The 20766-nt window shown below is 38.0% G+C and overlaps 2 pseudogenes; both read left to right on the forward strand.

Moving 5' to 3' along the window:
- The first annotated feature begins 6208 nt into the window (after window positions 1-6208).
- LOC113893477 lies at window positions 6209-7440 on the forward strand (annotated as a pseudogene).
- A 6727-nt stretch (window positions 7441-14167) lies between these two features.
- LOC113893686 lies at window positions 14168-15108 on the forward strand (annotated as a pseudogene).
- The last annotated feature ends 5658 nt before the right edge of the window (window positions 15109-20766 follow it).

The raw sequence follows: 20766 nt of genomic DNA on the forward strand, positions 1-20766 counted from the left end.
CACCATGACCAAGTGGGCTTTATCCCAGGGATGCAAGGATTCTTCAGTATCTGCAAATCAATCAATGTAATATGCCACATTAACAAATTGAAAAATAAAAAACATATGATTATCTCAATAGATGCAGAGAAAGCCTTTGACAAAATTCAACATCCATTTATGATAAAAACTCTCCAGAAAGCAGGAATAGAAGGAACATACCTCAACATAATAAAAGCTATATATGACAAACCCATAGCAAACATTATCCTCAATGGTGAAAAATTGAAAGCATTTCCTCTAAAGTCAGGAACAAGACAAGGGTGCCCAATTTCACCACTACTATTCAACATAGTTTTGGAAGTTTTGGCCACAGCAATCAGAGCAGAAAAAGAAATAAAAGGAATCCAAATTGGAAAAGAAGAAGTAAGACTCTCACTGTTTGCAGATGACATGATCCTCTATATAGAAAACCCTAAAGACTCTACCAGAAAATTACTGGAGCTAATAAATGAATATAGTAAATTTGCAGGATATAAAGTCAGCACACAGAAATCCCTTGGGTTCCTATATACTAGTAATGAGAAAATAGAAAGATAAATTAAGGAAACAATTCCATTCACCATTGCAACGAAAAGAATAAAATACTTAGGAATGCTGCTGCTGCTGCTGCTAAGTCGTTTCAGTCATGTCCAACACTGTGCATCCCCATAGACGGCAGCCCACAAGGCTCTCCCGTCCCTGGTATTCTCCAGGCAAGAACACTGGAGTGGGTTGCCATTTCCTTCTCCAAAGCATGAAAGTAAAAAGTGAAAACGATCGCTCAGTCATGTCCGACTCTTGGCGACCCCATGAACGGTAGCCTACCAGGCTCCTCTGTCCATAGGATTTTCCAGGCAAGAGTACTTAGGAATATATCTACCTAAAGAAACTAAAGACCTATATACAGAAAACTATAAAACACTGGTGAAAGGAAAAAAAAAAAAAAAGGACACTAATAGACGGAGAAATATATCATGTGCATGGATTGGAAGAATTAATATAGTAAAAATGACTATACTACCCAAAGCATTTTATAGATTCAATGCAATCCCTATCAAGCTACCAACAGTATTCTTCACAGAACTAGAACAAATAATTTCACAATTTGTATGGAAATACAAAAAACCTCGAATAGCCAAAGCAATCTTGAGAAAGAAGAATGGAACTGGAGGAATCAACCTGCCTGACTTCAGTCTCTACTACAAAGCCACAGTCATCAAGACAGTACGGTACTGGCACAGAGACAGAAATATAGATCACTGGAACAAAATAGAAAGCCCAGAGATAAATCCAAGCACATATGGACACCTTATCTTTGACAAAGGAGGCAAGAATATACAATGGAGAAAAGACAATCTCTTTAACAAGTGGTACTGGGAAAACTGGCCAACCACTTGGAAATGAATGAAACTAGAACACTTTCTAACACCATACACAGAAATAAACTCAAAATGGATTAAAGATCTAAACGTAATACCAGAAACTATAAAACTCTTAGAGGAGAACATAGGCAAAACACTCTCCAACACACATCACAGCAGGATCCTCTATGACCCACCTCCCAGAATATTGGGAATAAAAGCAAAAATAAACAAATGGGACCTAATTAAACTTAAAAGCTGCACCAGAATGGAAACTAAAAGCAAGGTGAAAAGACAGCCTTCAGAATGGGAGAAAATAATAGCAAATGAAGCAATTGACAAACAACTAATCTCAAAAATATACAAGCAACTCCTACAACTCAATTCCAGAAAAATAAGCTACCCAATCAAGAAATGGGCCAAATAACTAGACATTTCTCCAAAGAAGACATACAGATGGCTAACAAACACATGAAAAGATGTTCAACATCACTCATTATCAGAGAAATGCAAATCAAAACCACTATGTGGTACCATTTCACCCCAGTCAGAATGGCTGCAATCCAAAAATCTACAAGCAATAAATGCTGGAGAGGATGTGGACAAAAGGGAACCCCTTACACTTTTGGTGGGAATGCAAACTAATACAGACAGTATGGAGAACAGTGTGGAGATTCCTTAAAAAACTGGAAACAGAACTGCTTTATGACCCAGCAATTCCACTGCTGGGCATACACACAGAGGAAACCAGAACTGAAAGAGACACGTGAACCCCAATGTTCATCGCAGCACTGTTTATAATAGCCAGGACATGGAAGCAACCTAGATGTCCATCAGCAGATGAATGGATAAGAAAGTGGTGGTACATATACACAATGGAGTATTACTCAGCCATTAAAAAGAATACAATTGAATCAGTTCTAATGAGGTGTATGAAACTAGAGCCGATTATACAGAGTGAAGTAAGCCAGAAAGAAAAACACCAATACAGTATACTAACGCATATATATTGAATTTAGAAAGATGGTAACAAATACTATGTATATGAGACAGCAAAAGAGGCACTGATGTATAGAACAGTCTTTTGGCCTCTGTCGGAGAGGGAGAGGGTGGGATCATTTGGGAGAATGGCATTGAAACATGTATAATATCAAATATAAAACGAGTCGCCAGTCCAAGTTCGATGCACGATACTGGATGCTTGGGGCTGGTGCACTGAGACGACCCAGAGGGATGGTAGAGGGAGGGAGGAGAGTTCAGGATGGGGAACACGTGTATACCTGTGGCGGACTCATGTTGATATATGGCAAAATCAATACAATATTGTAAAGTTAAAAAATAAAATAAAAAAGAAATAAACCTGGATTTTCTAAACAGAGAAAACATTGTCTTCTCTATCTCCCATCACAAAAACTTGATTATTTTATGTGTTTCATCAGGAAGATACCAAGGAAGTTACATTTCCCTAGAGATATCATTAATCATTTTTTGTTTAAGAAATATGCTATATTTGGTCTAAAACTATTTATACACACTTTGCCACATCTAAGAAGACAATTTTTAAAAATATACTCTTTCAGCTCTTCATCCCATTCCCCAGTTGCTAGCTATACAACCCTGAATGATTCACTCTCACTTGAAATATGCCTGTCATTGAAAATAGTTATATCTTGGCAATATTTCATAACTTACATGTTAGCCATACATTTTATTATTCTGATCATATGGAAATGTATGCCTTGTAAACTTTTGTCAACAATTCTGAGATTTATTATGTGTTTGAAATTTATCAAATACTTACTCCTCATCTCTTAGGTGTGTTGATCTCAAAACTGGTCATCGTTTTTAGTCTGTGCTGTAGACAAAGAATAAAATGGCAAGTGCAAATAACAATTAGATGGAGAGAAATTTCATTGGTACCTACTTTCTTCTTGGAAATTTTATTTATTAATTTTATATACTAAGTTGCACATTTTAATAATATTTACAGTTTTAATTTTATTAAATTTTACTTATTTACACAATTTTAACAGCTTTCCTCAAATTCACTGCCTTATCACTAAAAATCCAACTTACCTTACTAGGTTTCCATAAACTTCATCTTTATATTTCTCTTGCTTTTCATTATGACACCTCATATAATTTTCTGAGTACATAGTTATGCATTTCTATCCATTCCTAAATCCTGCTTTTTTTTTTTTTTTCCATTTTCACTTTAGCTGACCTACTCTTAGAGTCAAACCATGTAGAGGAAAACTGCTGTTTTCTTGTTGTATATTCAGGTCATCAGAATATTCTTGCTTATATTTTTTTAAGAACACAAATTGGAGAGGATGAGGATGGTGACAGATATCAAGGGAATGTAAATACCAGTAAGGACACCAAATAAGTATATTCCTGATGTCTCATATTCATATACATAAAAGTGGATCTCATTTGCCATGAAAGTAAATGAAACATTAATTAGAAATTTGAATTTGATTGAGTAAAATGGCAAAAGTGTACTAGTCCTATTTATTGATGATAGCTAGGGGTGTGTGTGTGTGTGTGTGTGTGTGTTTGTGTTAAATACAAAACATGAAGTGATGACATGTATTCAGGTCCTCTTAAGCAAAATAGAAAATGACTTCTATCATAATTCTTGTACAAAATAAAGGCTGGAAAAACGTTTCTATGCTTTAATAGTCTGCTTAATTTTCCTTGAATTTATTCACTTAAAATCAACCAACAATTAATATGATCACATATATTATTCAGTGGTGAAATTAGAAGGGAAACTTTGAATCAACTGTCCAGATACCCTGGAAATGCAAAGGATTGTTCTTCCTGGCATTAACCATTTTTATAACATGAAGGAGCCGTGCGTTCAGATCAGATCAGATCAGTCGCTCAGTATGTCCGACTCTTTGCGACCTCATGAATCGCAGCACGCCAGGCCTCCCTGTCCATCACCAACTCCTGGAGTTCACTCAGACTCACATCCATAGAGTAAGTGATGTCATCTCACCGTCTCATCCTCTGTCGTCCCCTTCTCCTCCTGCCCCCAATCCCTCACAGCATCAGAATCTTTTCCAATGAGTCAACTCTTTGCATGAGGTGGCCAAAGTACTGGAGTTTCAGCTTTAGCTCATTCCTTCCAAAGAAATCCCAGGGTTGATCTCCTTCAGAATGGACTGGTTGGATCTCCTTGCAGTCCAAGGGACTCTCAAGAGTCTTCTCCAACACCACAGTTCAAAAGCACCAATTCTTCGGCACTCAGCCTTCTTCACAGTCCAACTCTCACATCCATACATGACCACAGGAAAAACCATAGCCTTGACTAGACGAACCTTTGTTGCCAGGGTAATGTCTCTGCTTTTGAATATGCTATCTAGGTTGGTCATAACTTTCCTTCCAAGGAGTAAGCATCTTTTAATTTCATGGCTGCAGGCACCATCTGCAGTGATTTTGGAGCCCAGAAAAATAAAGTCTGACACTGTTTCCACCGTTTCCCCATGTATTTCCCATGAAGTGTTGGGTCCAGATGCCATGATCTTTGTTTTCTGAATGTTGAGCTTTAAGCCAACTTTTTCACTCTCCACTTTCACTTTCATCAAGAGGCTTTTGAGTTCCTCTTCACTTTCTGCCATAAGGGTGGTGTCATCTGCATATCTGAGGTGATTGATATTTCTCCCAGCAATCTTGATTCCAGCTTGTGTTTCTTCCAGTCCAGCGTTTCTCATGATGTACTCTGCATATAAGTTAAATAAACAGGGTGACAATATACAGCCTTGACGAACTCCTTTTCCTATTTGGAACCAGTCTGTTGTTCCATGTCCAGTTCTATCTGTTGCTTCCTGGCCTGCATACAAATTTCTCAAGAGGCAGATCAGGTGGTCTGGTATTCCCATCTCTTTCAGAATTTTCCACAGTTTATTGTGATCCACACAGTAAAAGGCTTTGGCATAGTCAATAAAGCAGAAATAGATGTTTTTCTGGAACTCTCTTGCTTTTTCCATGATCCAGTGGATGTTGGCAATTTGATCTCTGGTTCCTCTGGCTTTTCTAAAACCAGCTTGAACATCAGGAAGTTCACAGTTCACATATTGCTGAAGCCTGGCTTGGAGAATTTTGAGCATTACTTTACTAGTGTGTGAGATGAGTGCAATTGTGCAGTAGTTTGAGCATTCTTTGGCATTGCCTTTCTTTGGGATTGGAATGAAAACTGACCTTTTCCAGTCCTGTGGCCACTGCTGAGTTTACCAAATTTGCTGGCATATTGAGTGCAGCACTTTCACAGCATCATCTTTCAGGATTTGGAATAGCTCAACTGGAATTCCATCACCTCCACTAGCTTTGTTCGTAGTGATGCTTTCTAAGGCCCACTTGACTTCACATTCCAGGATGTCTGGCTCTAGGCCAGTGATCACACCATCGTGATTATCTGGGCTGTGAAGATGTTTTTTGTACAGTTCTTCTGTGTATTCTTGCCATCTCTTCTTAATATCTTCTGCTTCTGTTAGGTCCATACCATTTCTGTCCTTTATCGAGCTCATGTTTGCATGAAATGTTCCTTTGGTATCTCTGATGTTCTTGATGAGATCCCTAGTCTTTCCCATTCTGTTGTTTTCCTCTATTTCTTCTTGCTATTCTTTGGAACTCTGCATTCAGATGTTTATATCTTTCCTTTTCTCCTTTGCTTTTCGCTTCTCCCGTCTGAAATTTCAATTTGCTAACTCTACCTTAGACACTAGTTATCCCCCTTTTCATTTTCCAAATGGGAACATTGTTTTCTTCCTTTCCACTTTTTTTTTCTCTATGTAGACTTCCTAAAGTAGAGGGCATTAATGGGAAATCACACAAGAGTGACAGTGTTTATCCTGGCAGGTTTGACCGATGACCCACAAATGAAAATAGTATTATTTATCTTCCTACTTCTCATCTACTTGTTAAGCATCATTGGTAACCTCACCATCATCACTCTCACTAAGGTGGATCCTCATCTCAAGACCCCCGTATATTTTTTTCTTCAGAATTGTTCCTTTTTAGAATTATTCTTTACTACTACTGCTGCTGCTGCTGCTAAGTCACTTCAGTCGTGCCCAGCTCTGTGTGACCCCATAGACGGCAGCCCACCAGGCTTCCCTGTCCCTGGGATTCTCCAAGCAAGAACCCTGGAGTGGGTTGCCATTTCCTCCTCCAATTCATGAAAGTGAAAAGTGAAAGTGAAGTCACTTACTTGTGTCCGACTCTTAGCGACCTCATGGACTGCAGCCTACCAAGCTCCTCCGTCCATGGGATTTTCCAGGCAAGAGTACTGGAGTGGGGTGCCACTGCCTTCTCTGACTACAACTACTACTACTTCATGCATCCCTAAATTTCTAATTATTATGGAAATGGAGGACAAAACTATTTCCTATAATGGTTGTATTGCACAGTTGTTTTTTAGCTTATTACTTGGAGCATTTGAATTTTACTTGCTGGCAGCTATGTCCCATGACTGCTATGTTGCCATCTGTAAGCCCCTGAATTACACAGCCATCATGAACAGTAAAATCTGCACACTTCTTATCTTCTGTTGTTGGATTGCTGGCTTTTTGATCATCTTTGTACCTCTCCTTTTAACCCTAAACCTTGCCTTTTTTGCTTCCAACATTGTTGATCATTTCATGTGTGACCCAGCTACCTTCCTGCAGATCTCCTGCTCAGACACACAGCTCACTGAGACAATGGGATTCCTTTCTGCCTTGATGACTCTTGTGGTCCCATTATCAATGGTATTCACATCATGTACCTATATTGCATTAACAATTCTGAAAATCCCTTCAACTAATGAGAGGAAAAAAGCTTTTTTAACATATTCTTCTCACATGATTGTGATATTCTTTTCTAATCATAGCTGCATCCTCATGTATGTTAAACCATCAGTCAAAGAGAATCTTTTTAAAAGTGAATAGCACTACTCAATACCTCTATTGCCCCACTTTTGAGTCCTTTCATCTATAGCTTACAGAACCAACAAGTGAAAAAAGCCTTCATGAATATAATACACACAGTTGTTTCTTTTTCAAACAATTGAATATGTTATTGCATGATGTATTAAGGAAATAAATGAAGGTGTCGATAATAATAATAATAATAGTGTATATAATTGTAGTTTCCTCCCTTTTATTACATTTGACAATCATCCTTCTCTCTTTTCACCGTTATTTTTACAAAAGCCTTGTTTCAATGAAGCTAATTTTCTTCATGTTCTTCAATAGAAACTTTTTTCTCATCTCTTCCTTTTCCTCTGATTATATGAAAGTAGTTATCCCAGTTCTCAAAGTGTTTCTTTTTTCTTTGAGTTTTAGTTATCAGGAATATAAACTAGTTTTATGTAAGTTATATTTAATGTAGCAAGCAATGTAAATATTATATTACATTTGTGTTTAGGTTCAGTTCAATTCAGTTCAGTCACTCAGTCGTGTCTGACTCTTGGCGACCCCATGAACTGCAGCATGTCAGGCTTCCCTGCTGCTGCTGCTGCTGCTATGTTGCTTTAGTCGTGTCAGACTCTGTTCGACCCCATAGACGGCAGCCCACCAGGCTGCCCCGTTCCTGGGATTCTCCAGGCAAGAACACTGGAGTGGCTTGCATTTCTTTCTCCAATGCATGAAAGTGAAAAGTGAAAGTGAAGTTGCCCAGTCCTGCCGGAGTTTAGCGACCCCATGGACTGCAGCCTACCAGACTCCTTCATCCATGGGATTTTCTAGGCAAAAGTACTGGAGTGGGGTGCCATTGCCTTTCCATCACCAATACCCGAGTTTACTCAAACTCATGTCCATAGTGTCGGTGATGCTATCCAACCATCTCATTCTCTGTTGTCCTTTTCTCCTCCTGCCTTCAATCTTTCCCAGCATCAGGGTCTTTTCTACTGAGTCAGCTCTTCACATCAGGTGGCCAAAGTATTGGCGTTTCAACTTCAGCGTCAGTCCTTCCAATGAATATTCAGGACTGGTTTTCTTTAGGATTGACTGGCTTGATTTCCTTGCAGTCCAAGAGACTCTCTAGAGTCTTCTCCAACACCAAAGTTCAAAAGCATCAATTCTTTGGCTCTCAGCTTTCTTTGTAGTCAAACTCTCACATCCATACCTGACTACTGAAAAAACCATAGCTTTGACTAGATGGACCTTTGTTGGCAAAGTAATGTCTCTGCTTTTTAATATGCTGTCTAGGTTGGTTGGAGAAGGCAATGGCACCCCACTCCAGTATTCTTTTTTTTTTTTAATTTAATTTTATTTTTAAAATTTACATAATTGTATTAGTTTTTCCAAATATCAAAATGAATCCACCACAGGTATACATGTGTTCCCCATCCTGAACCCTCCTCCCTCCTCCCTCCCCATGGAAAATCCCATGGACGGAGAAGCCTGGTAGGCTGCAGTCCATGAGGTCATTAAGAGTCAGACACGACTGAGCGACTTCACTTTCACTTTTCACTTTAATGCATCGGAGAAGGAAATGGCAACCCACTCCAGTGTTCTTGCCTGGAGAATCCCAGGGATGGCTGAGCCTGGTGGGCTGCCATCTATGGGGTCCCACACAGTTGGACACGACTGAATCGACTTAGCAGCAGCAGCAGCTAGGTTGGTCATAACTTTTCTTCCAAGGAGAAAGTGTCTCTTAATTTCATGGCTACAGTCATGATCTTCAGTGATTTTGGAGCCCCCAAAATAAAGTCTGTCACTGTTTCCATTGTTTCCCCATCTATTTGCCATGTAGTGGTGGTATCAGATGCCATAGTCTTAGTTTTTTGAGTGTTGAGTTTTAAGCCAACTTTTTCACTCTTCTCTTTCACTTTCAAGAGGCTCTTTAGTTATTTTTTGCTTTCTACCATTAAGTGTGGTGTCATCTGCATATCTGAGGTTAAATATTAACATTAATTTACATTTTGTAATACTACCAATTTATTCATGCATAATCTATTTAATGAGCTGAGAGAAACGTGTAGCAGAGATTAAACATTAATGTTATTGTTCAAATTAGGAAATATTTTAAAAAATGATTGCTATGTCACTTTCTATAGGGACTAGTTGTTTAGTTTCTATTTGAGAATTGTTAAGTTTTATAATAGTTCAATTATGAAAGAAAAGTGCATTATCTTGCCGGTTTATCTTAAAAATTAAAATTAAAAATGAAATACAATGTTTACATACCCAATAAGCACCCCCTTCAATAACTTGGGACACTTCTGAAGCTAATTGGAGACTGATTGTAAATATCTGTTAAATGAAGGAGAGCAATGCTAACAAAATGTATTCATTTCTTTAAGAGTGTCATACACATGGACATAAAAATATATGCCTATATCTCCTAACAATGAAACAAAATTAGTAGAATAAGCTGAATTTTTCCTTCCTTAGGTAATTTTGAAATTCCTATGCTTAATATTCCTATTATACCTTCATTGGTAATAATCTGGATTTTATTCATCAAAGCAATTTCTATATTTGACCAAAATTTTAAAATATGAAATATGATTAAAACATTTTCACAGAGGCTGATTCATGTCAATGTATGGCAAAAACCACCACAATGTTGTAAAGTAATTAGCCAATTAAAATAAATTAATTAATTAAAAATTTTTCACAGGTACACAGTATGTTACATGATTTTTTTGCCAGAAACATATAAGCATTAAACCATAATATATTTTTTACTTCTTTTTTACTTTAACTATGGGTCTTGATTTGAATAGTATCTAAAAGAAGAGAATAAAATGTAGTCAGTAAGAAATATACATATATTATGTAATTGATTGGATTATTTTAAAGATTTCTGTTCAGCTTGGTAATGAGGTGAACATTAGAAGACATTTAATTCATAAATAGTATTTTTGAAAGAGTAAAATAATGGCATTTTCTCTTGATTATTTGTGTATCTACATTTTCCATTTTGAGAAAATAGATATAATGCTCATGGAGCATTATATAACTTCTGTAAGTTTTAAGAGCACATAAGTGAAAATAATATATATATATATATGTTATATATATGTATGCATGTTCCATATTGAGACAGTCTAACATAGGAGAAGATTAAGAATCTCTCAATATTCTCAAGTTATGATTCTGTTATGTGTTAACCAAGATAGAGTTTGATTAAAAATACATTGCCTTCCAGTTGAGCCATTAATTTTTCATTAGAGTTCTCTGAAATGCTTCATTTCAATATTTTCAATAGTTACTTACCATAAAAGATACACTCACACTCCTAATAAGGACCTAGCATTATTGAGGTCTTCTCTTCCCAATTGCAGGCAGATTAAAATTATATTCTCAATCTTCTCTACCACTTCTAATAGTCTATGATATATCACCTCCCATTAGCACTGACCTCTGAATTCTGATTCCCCAGTAGTTTAATAGTGTTATTGTTGTTTTTAATTGTCCTGAATATGTAGCACAGCTTGTCAAATTTAGGTAGAACTTCTTAAGAGAAAGTAGGACTCTTTGTGACCCCATGGTCCATGGGAATTTTCCAGGCCAGAATACTGGAGTGGCTAGCCTTTCCCTTCTCCAGGGGATCTTCCCAACCCAGGGATCGAACCCAGGTCTCCTGCATTGCAGGCAGATACTTTACCAGCTGAGCAACAAACATTTAGAATATATTGGTGGTGGTTTAGTCACTAAGTCATGTCTGACTATCGCAACCCCATGGACTGTAGCCTGCCAGATTCCTCTGTCCATAGGATTCTCTGGGCAAGAATGATGGAGTGGGTTGCTATTTCCTTCTCCATGGATTCTTCCTGACCCAAGAATTGAACCCAGGTCTTCTGCATTGCAGGCAGATTCTTTATCAACTAAGCTACTAGGGAAGCTCTTTAGCATATATTACAGCTATTCTTTTAATATCATTAGAAAGTATAATTCAAAAGTCATATGCCTTGACTCTTTAAAACATTCCTATTGTAGGAGTCACACTGGAAATATTTTAAAAAATGTGTTTTGGCAAATAGGGACTATACAAAATATTTAACAGGAAAGAACTCTTAGAATATCATGATCTCAAAAGCAATTTGCTGCATGACTGTATCATATGATACTTATGCAGAAAAAAATAGTTGCTTACAAATAGGATTCTGAAAATGTTTCTTTCTTAGCTTGTCAGTTTAATATTACTTTTCACTAGTTATCATGTGGTTTCAGTAAATACATAAAAGAAAATTGAGAACCAATGACTGGAGATAGAGTTCATTCAGCTTAGACTGACAGATTGACCGTATTGTAAATTGTTATTTTCCTGTTTCTATTTTGCAAGAGTAATAATATAGACTATGATTGAGAGCTTATCCTCTTGATCCTGCTGAATTTTTTCCTAAACATTTTACTATATTTTTTCCTCTGAAATTTCTCCTTCTAAAGAATCTCATCCCTACTGGTCTATAAATTCCTGATAACCATTGTGAAGTGAAGTGAAAGTCAGTCAGTCGTGTCCAACTCTGTGACCCCATGGAATACAGTCCATGGAATTCTCCAGGCCAGAATACTGGATTGGGTAGCTGTTCCCTTCTATGTTTCTTTTTGTCTTCTTTTATGAACCTTTATTTGTCTACTTCTAATTATTGGCTAAGTATTCCTTGGACTCTTCATACCAATTATTTTACATTGGTAATTAGCTCTTCATTGAAATTATTTCTCATTATTTTCAAACTGTAAGGTAAATATGTGTGGATATTCTTGAATCTCTTTTTATTTCTGTTATTTTCATGGCTTCTGTTCTCTGAATCTCCCTCTGGTATGATTATGAATTTTCTTTCTTTTCTTTTACTGCATACTCAAAACTGTATGCAAATGTTGAGGGCTCTGGATGATGATTAACACTACACATAAGATGTAATCTATGATTGTCCACAGTTAAGGCAGGAAATCTTAACCAAAATAACATATAAGATTATTCAAACCTGTGTTTCACATATTTTTTGAGAAATGATGGATTCATTGTGCTTCTTAGGGAATAAGATTTCCGTGCTCGGAGCTAAACACCTAAGTTCTGACCCAGAATTTTCCACTTTGACAAAGCTTAAATGTTGAATTTTGGCTTCAGAAATGAATAGACAGCAGAAATTTCTTGAGAATCTTCATAAGTAGGTGCTTTTTTTTTTGTAAGTGTATTTTTTGTTAATACTACCAGTTTATTTGTGAATACATTATCTAATGAAATTAAAACTAATTGTAGCAGAGATTAACCATTATTGTTATTGCTCAAATTAGAGTATGTTTAGTTTAAAAATCATTGTCTTAAAGCATTTTCCATAGAAACTAGTTGTCAGTACCTATAAAAGAACTTTTAACATTACAAGTATTTCAATTACAGATGAAAAATGCCTTATATTGCTGGCTTATTTTATTTTTATTGAAGTATAATTGCTTTACAATTTTGTGATAATTTCTGCTGTACAAAGAAGTGAACCAACTTGTATATACATATATATACATGTATACATATATCCTCTGTTCCTTAAGCCACCATCCCACTGTCCCCATCCCACATCTCTAGCTCATCACAGGGTACCAAGTTGTGCTATAGAGTAGCTTCCCACTAGCTCTCTGTTTGACATATGGTAGTGTATATGTGTCAGTCCTCTCCCAATCCATATCACCCAGCCCTGCCTCTGGAGAAGGTAATGACACCCCACTCCAGTAATCTTGCCTGGAAAATCCCATGGATGGAGGAGCCTGGTAGGCTGCAGTCCATGGGGTTGCTAAGAGTTGGACATGACTGAGAGACTTCACTTTCAATTTTCATTTTCATGCATTGGAGAAGGAAATGGCAACCCATTCCAGTGTTCTTGCCTGGAGAATCCCGGGGACGGGGTAGCCTGGTAGGCTGCCGTCTATGGGGTCGCACAGAGTCGGACACAACTGAAGTGACTTAGCAGCAGCAGCCCTACCTCCTCTGTGTTCACATGTCCATTCTCTATGTCTGCATCTCTATTTCTGCCCTTCAAACAGGCTCATCTGTAACATCTTTCCAGATTCCATACATACGTGTTAATATGATGTTTGTTTTTCTCTTTCTGACTTACTTTACTCTGCATGACAGAGTCTAGGTGCATTCAGGTTACTACAATGACCCAATTTTATCTTATTTTTTTATGGCTGAGTAATACAGCCATGAAATTAAAAGACGCTTACTCCTTGGAAGAAAAGTTATGACCAAGCTAGATAGCATATTTAAAAGCAGAGACATTACTTTGCCAACAAAGGTCCGTCTAGTCAAGGCTATGATTTTTTCCAGTGGTCGTGTATGGATGTGAGAGTTGGACTGTGAAGAAAGCTGAGCGCTGAAGAATTGATGGTTTTGAACTGTGGTGTTGGAGAAGACTCTTGAGAGTCCCTTGGGCTGCAAGGAGATCCAACCAGTCCATTCTGAAGGAGATCAGCCCTCAGATTTCTTTGGAAGGAATGATGCTGAAGCTGAAACTCCAGTACTTTGGCCACCTCATGCGGACAGTTGATTCATTTGAAAAGACTCTGATGCTGGGAGGGATTGGGGGCAGGAGGAGAAGGGGACGACAGAGGATGAGATGGCTGGATGGCATCACTGACTCGATGGATGTGAGTCTGAGTGAACTCCAGGAGTTGGTGATGGACAGGGAGGCCTGGCATGCTGTGATTCAAGGGGTCGCAAAGACTCAGACACAACTGAGCAACTGAACTGAACTGACACTAGGATATTTGGTAATCCTCTCTTCTAGTGTATTCCTTGTGATTTCTCTTGTAGGTCTCCTGGAAGGAGAAAAACAAACAAGCAACTGAAGAATGAGAAACCACACAGAAACAATAGAGTTTATCCTCCTGGGGCTCAGATGACTCACAGCTTCAGGTTGTGATCTTTGTTTTTCTGCTCATGACCTACATGCTCAGCATCACTGGGAACCTGACCATTATCACCCTGATCCTGCTGGATGCCCACCTCCAAACCCCCATGTATTTCTTCCTCAGAAATTTCTCCAACTTAGAAGTGTCATTCACAACTCTCAGTATATCCAAGTTCTTGGCCACCATTATTACAGGAGATAAAACCATTTCTTTTAATGATTGCATTGCTCAGTTATTTTTTCTCATTCTCTTGGGAGTCACTGAGTTTTACCTTCTGTCTGCCATGTCCTATGATCGTTACATTGCTATCTTCAATCCCCTGCATTACATGACCATCATGAATCACAGAGTCTGCACACTGCTTGTCTTCTCTTCCTGGCTAGTTTCATTCTTAATCATATTCCCTGCACTCATGTTGCTCTTAAACCTTGATTACTGTAGGTCTAATATTATTGACCATTTTGCCTGTGACTATTTTCTGTTGCTTCAACTGTCTTGTTCAGACACAAACTTTCTCGCAATGATGGGGTTTTCCTGTGCTGAGTTTACTCTAATATTCACTTTGGCATTAATAATTCTGTCCTATACATACACCATGAGAACAATTTTAAGAATTTCTTCTACCAATCAAAGGACAAAGGCCTTTTCCACATGTTCTTCCCACATGATTGTCATCTCCATCTCTTATTGCAGCTGCATTTTTATGTACATTAAAACCTCAGCACAGGATAGGGAGTGGCTGTAAGTGGCTTGCTTTGAGTAAGGGAGTGGCTGTGCTAAACACCTCAGTAGCCCCCATGCTGAAGCCCTACATTTACAGCCTACAGAATCAGCAAGTCAAACAAGCCTTCACGGACATGGCAAAAAAGACTATTTTTTAGAAGCAAATGAAATGATGTGTTATAATAAATTAGAGACATTCTGCAAGGAAATTTTTTAAAAAATATATAGTGAAGAATTTTAATAAGTTATTCAAATCAAAATGGCTTCCATTCCATCTTGTTTATTCTCTTTATTCCTAGGAGTTTAAAATCATATTTGTTTATACATTTCTCTTTCAATTTAAACAACTTTTCTTATGTCTTTCTGACTCCCATTCTTATGAACATTTTGTTAGTTGCAACTTCTTAAATTAAAAATTGTTTAATATAAATTCCTGTTTTGAGATTGGATGTGATATTTAGTTTACTCAACACGGGAAATATAATCTTATTAATTTCATTTACAGTATATTTGACAGAAAGTCTTTTGACCATTTTATAGTTTTTAAAAAATTTATCTGTTTATTATTTATTTTTTGACTGCACTGAATCTTCATTGCTACTTGTGGGCTTTCTCTCATTGAGGCAAGACGGAGCTACTCTTTGTTGCAGTGCATGGGTTTCTATTTACAGTGGCTTCTCTTGTTGTGGAGCAACAGCTCTGGGCATGCAGACTTCCATAATTGTGGTGCATGGCATCAGTAGTTGTAGCTGGTAGGCGCTAGAGTACTGGCTCATTAGTTGTGGCAGAGGGAACTAGCTGCTCCATGGTATATGGGATCTTCCTGTCCCAGGGATTGTACTTGTATCTCCTGACTGGCAGATGGATTCTTAGCCACTAGAGCCTCAGGGAAGTCCCTTCACTATTTATCTGGGGAAATGTTTTTAAATGCTGTATGCTGCTAAGTTGCTTCAGTCGTGCAACCCCATAGATGGCAGCCCACCAGGCTCCCCTGTCCCTGGGATTCTCCAAGGAAGAATACTAGAGTGGGTTGCCATTTCCTTCTCCAATTCATGAAAGTGAATGTGAAGTTGCTCAGTTGCGTCCAATTCCTACCAACCCCATGGACTGCAAGCTACCAGGCTCCTCCGTCCAGGGGATTTTCCAGGCAAGAGTACTGGAGTGGGTTGCCAATGCCTTCTCCCAAATGCTGTATAGTTTATTGAAAAATGTGAATATTTTCATTTAAAAACTGAAAGATTATTTATGGCACACGTTGATAAGGTATGTCCCAATACTTTCTTCACCACCCTTATGGCAGAAAGTGAAGAAGAACTAAAGAGCCTCTTGATGAAAGTGAAAGAGGAGAGTGAAAAAGTTGGCTTAAAGCTCAAATTTCAGAAAACTAAGATCATGGCATCCGGTCCCATCACTTCATGGGAAATAGATGGAGAAACAGTGGAAACAGTGCCTGACTTTATTTTTTGGGGCTCCAAAATCACTGCAGATAGTGACTGCAGCCATGAAATTAAAAGACACTTGCTCCTTGGAAGAAAAGTTATGACCAACCTAGATGGCATATTGAAAAGCAGAGACATTACTTTGCCAACAAAGGTCTGTCTAGTCAAAGTTATGTTTTTTCCTGTAGTCATGTATGGATATGAGAGTTGGACCAAATTTTCTGGGAGAAATATCAATAACCTCAGATATGCAGATGACACCACCCTTATGGCAGAAAGTGAAGAGGAACTAAAAAGCCTCTTGATGAAAGTGAAAATGGACAGTGAAAAAGTTGGCTTAAAGCTCAACATTCAGAAAACGAAAATCATGGCATCCAGTTCCATCACTTCATGGGAAATAGATGGGGAAAGAGTGGAAACAGTGTCAGACTTTATGTTTTTGGGCTCCAAAATCACTGCAGATGGTGACTGCGCCATGAAATTAAAAGACACTTACTCCTTGGAAGGAAAGTTATGACCAACTTAGATAACATATTCAAAAGCAGAGACATTACTTTGCCAACAAAGGTCTGTCTAGTCAAGGCTATGGTTTTTCCTGAAGTCATGTATGTATGTGAGAATTGGACAGTGAAGAAGGCTGAGTGCCAAAGAATTGATGCTTTTGAACTGTGGTGTTGAAGAAGACTCTTGAGAGTCCCTTGGCCTGCAAGGAGGTCCAACCAGTCCATTCTGAAGGAGATCAGCCCTGGGATTTCTTTGGAAGGACTGATGCTACAGCTGAAACTCCAGTACTTTGGCTACCTCGTGCAAAAAGTTGACTCATTGGAAAAGACTCTGATGCTGGGAGGGATTGGGGTCAAGAGGAGAAGGGGACAACAGAGGATGAGATGGCTGGATGGCATCACTGACTCGATGGACGTGAGTCTGAGTGAACTCTGGGAGTTGGTGATGGACAGGGAGGCCTGGCGTGCTGCGATTCATGGGGTCACAAAGAGTTGGACACTGCTGAGCAACTGAACTGAACTGAACTGAAGCCCCAAAGAATTGGTGCTTTTGAACTGTGGTGTTGGAGAATACTCTTGAGAGTCCCTTGGACTGCAAGGAGATCCATCCAGTCCATGTTAAAGGAAATCAGTCCTGAATGTTCATTGGAAGGACTGATGCTGAAACTGAAACTCCAATACTTTGGCCACCTGATGCGAAGAGCTGACTCATTTGAAAAGACCCTGATACTGGGAAAGATTGAAGGCAAGAGGAGAAGGGGATGACAGGATGAAATGGTTGGATGGCATCACCAACTCAATGGACATGACTTTGAGTAGTCTCTGGGAGTTGGTGATGGATCAGGCCTGGAGTGCTGCATTCCATGGGGTCGCAAAGAGTCGGACACAACTGAGCAATTGAACTGAACTGAACTGAACAATTTCTTCATTAATTAAAAACATAGACTTTTAACATATGTACTTTTGTATCTATAGTGCTAGATAGATCACTATTTATTTCCACATCCCATAGTAACTCAATAGACGTCAGTAGACATACATATATGTAGTATAATATGGTGAAGAAATAACCATTTTAGATATGTAGGATTAAGTTCACTTTCTCGAATTCCACAAAAAGTAAGCTACATTTACTGATCTAGCTGAAATATATACACAGTTCCTTCCCAAGTTCAGGACTAGTTTGAAACAGGGCATATATCTAAATTATTTAATCCCTAAAATATTTATTTGTTTATTTATACCTTAAACTACATATGAAAATTGGAGTATTACTCAACATTAAAAAGAATACATTTGAATAAGTTCTAATGAGGTGGATGAAACTGGAGCCTATTATACAGAGTGAAGTAAGCCAGAAAGGAAAACACCAATACAGTATACTAACACATATATATGGAATTTAGAAAGATGGTAACAATAACCCTGTATATGAAACCGCAAAAGAGACACTGATGTATAGAACAGTCTTTTGGACTCTGTGGGAGAGGGAGAGGGTGGGATGATTTGGGAGAATGGCATTGAAACATGTATAATATCATATATGTAACGATTCACCAGTCCAGGTTCGATGCACGATTCTGGATGCTTGGGTCTGGTGCACTGGGACGACCCAGAGGGATGGTATGAGGAGGGAGGAGGGAGGGGGGTTCAGGATGGGGAACACGTGTATACCTGTCAGGGATTCATGTTGATATATGGCACAACCAATACAATATTGTAAAGTAAAAAAAAAAAAAACAAAAAAAAAAAACTCAAAAAAATCACTTAAGTTTTGTAGAAGCTAAAATCTTCATAACAAAGCAAAATCTCCTCTTTTTATAGAAAATTAGGATTTCATGTGCTAAAATACTCTTCCACTTATTAAGGCCTTAATAGGTGCCTAAAGTATTTGGAAAGGTGGGTGTGTGTGTGTAGGTGAAGTGATTACAGATACCAAAAAATACCCTCATTTATATAAGGCACATTTTTGTAATAGCAAATACAAACCTAAGTAGTGGTGCAACATTCTTAATAATCATTAAGAGATACACACTCTTGAGAGATATACCACAGGTTTTCTTTTTTTAAAAAAGGGAGGGGTGAGGATGCCAGTGATGGAGAATTGAAGGGGATTTAAATGTTAAAGGGAAGTTAAGAGTGGGTTCTCCATTTCTTTCAATCCTATCTCAAATACAATTTTTATGTTAAATAAGGTGAATATCTGAGAAACTTAAGGTTACTATAACCTCTAAGTATATATTTCCCCATCAGTAAGTCAGGTGTAAGTTCAGGTAAGCCAGGTATATATAACTTACTACAGAAATGCAGCCATGAATTTAAAAGACGCTTACTCCTTGGAAGGTAAGTTATGACCAAACTAGATAGCATATTGAAAAGCAGAGACATTACTTTGCCAACAAAGGTCCATCTAGTCAAGGCTATGGTTTTTCCTGTGGTCATGTTAGAGTTGGACTGTGAAGAAGGCTGAGCGCCGAAGAATTGATGCTTTTGAACTGTGGTGTTGGAGAAGACTCTTGAGAATCCCTTGGCCTGCAAGGAGATCCAACCAGTCCATTCAGAAAGAGATCAGCCCTGGGATTTCTTTGGAAGGAATGATGCTACAGCTGAAACTCCAGTACTTTGGCTACCTCATGCAAAGAGTTGACTCGTTGGAAAAGACTCTGATGCTGGGAGGGATTGGGAGCAGGAGGAGAAGGGAACAACAGAGGATGAGATGGCTGGATGGCATCACTGACTCGATGGATGTGAGTCTGAGTGAACTCCAGGAGTTGGTGATGGACAGGGAGGCCTGGCGTGCTGGGGTTCATGGTGTCGCAAAGAGTCGGACATGACTGAGCAACTGAACTGAACTGAACTGATAGAAATGAAAATGAATTTGTAAAGCATATAACATAATTAGCTATCAATAAATTATAATAATGTTTATTAATATTATCCTGCATATATAACCACTACAGATATATACCAATTATACTTTTGAGGTGATAAGAACTCTTAATATAATATTTATCCACTTAAAATTTAAAGACACAATACAGTGTTGTTAACTATAACAAACTTTATGTGAATTGATTAGCAATATCCTTATTTGCCTCTGCCTCTACCCACTGGTAACTACCATTCCACTATCGGAATCTATGAGTTTAAGAATTTTAGGTTTATCACCTAAGTGAATTTGTGCAGTTTTTAACATTTTATGACTGGCTTATTATACTTAGCATAAGGCCCTCACGCTTCATCTGTGCTGTTCTATATATTGAGATATTGTTCCTTTTTTAAGGCTGAATATTAGTCCAATACTATCCCATTAAATACATTTACTGTATTTTCTGTATCCATTCATCCTTCCCTAGACATTTGGGTTTGTTTCCATATGTTAACAATTGTGAATATCGCTGCAGTGAACATGACAATGCTATTACTTAGATACCCTGATTTCAGTTATTTTAGATACATATCTGGAAATGGGGTTGCTAGATAACATAGTTCTATTTTTAAATTTTGAAGGAAATCTGTACTGTTTCTCATAGAGGCTGCACAACATGCATTCCCACCGACAAGGTATCAGGATTCTACATTCTTCACACGGTCATCAACACTTGTCTTTTATCATCTTGATAACAGCCATCCTAACAGGTGTGAGGTGAGTTAACATTGTTCTTTTGATCTTCCTTTCTCTGAACATCAGTGACATGAAGCATCTAGCATATATCTGTTGGCCATTTATCTCCTTATACTTGTATGTCTTCTTTGGGAAAATGTATACTTGAGTCTTCAGTCCTTTTATTATTAGGTTTTGGGGTTTTGTCCTGGATTTGTTCTACTGAGTTGTAAGACTTGTGCACATATTTTAGACATTAATCCCTTGTCG

The sequence above is a fragment of the Bos indicus x Bos taurus genome, chromosome 5 (genome assembly GCF_003369695.1).
Source record: "Bos indicus x Bos taurus breed Angus x Brahman F1 hybrid chromosome 5, Bos_hybrid_MaternalHap_v2.0, whole genome shotgun sequence".
Lineage (NCBI taxonomy): Eukaryota > Metazoa > Chordata > Mammalia > Artiodactyla > Bovidae > Bos > Bos indicus x Bos taurus.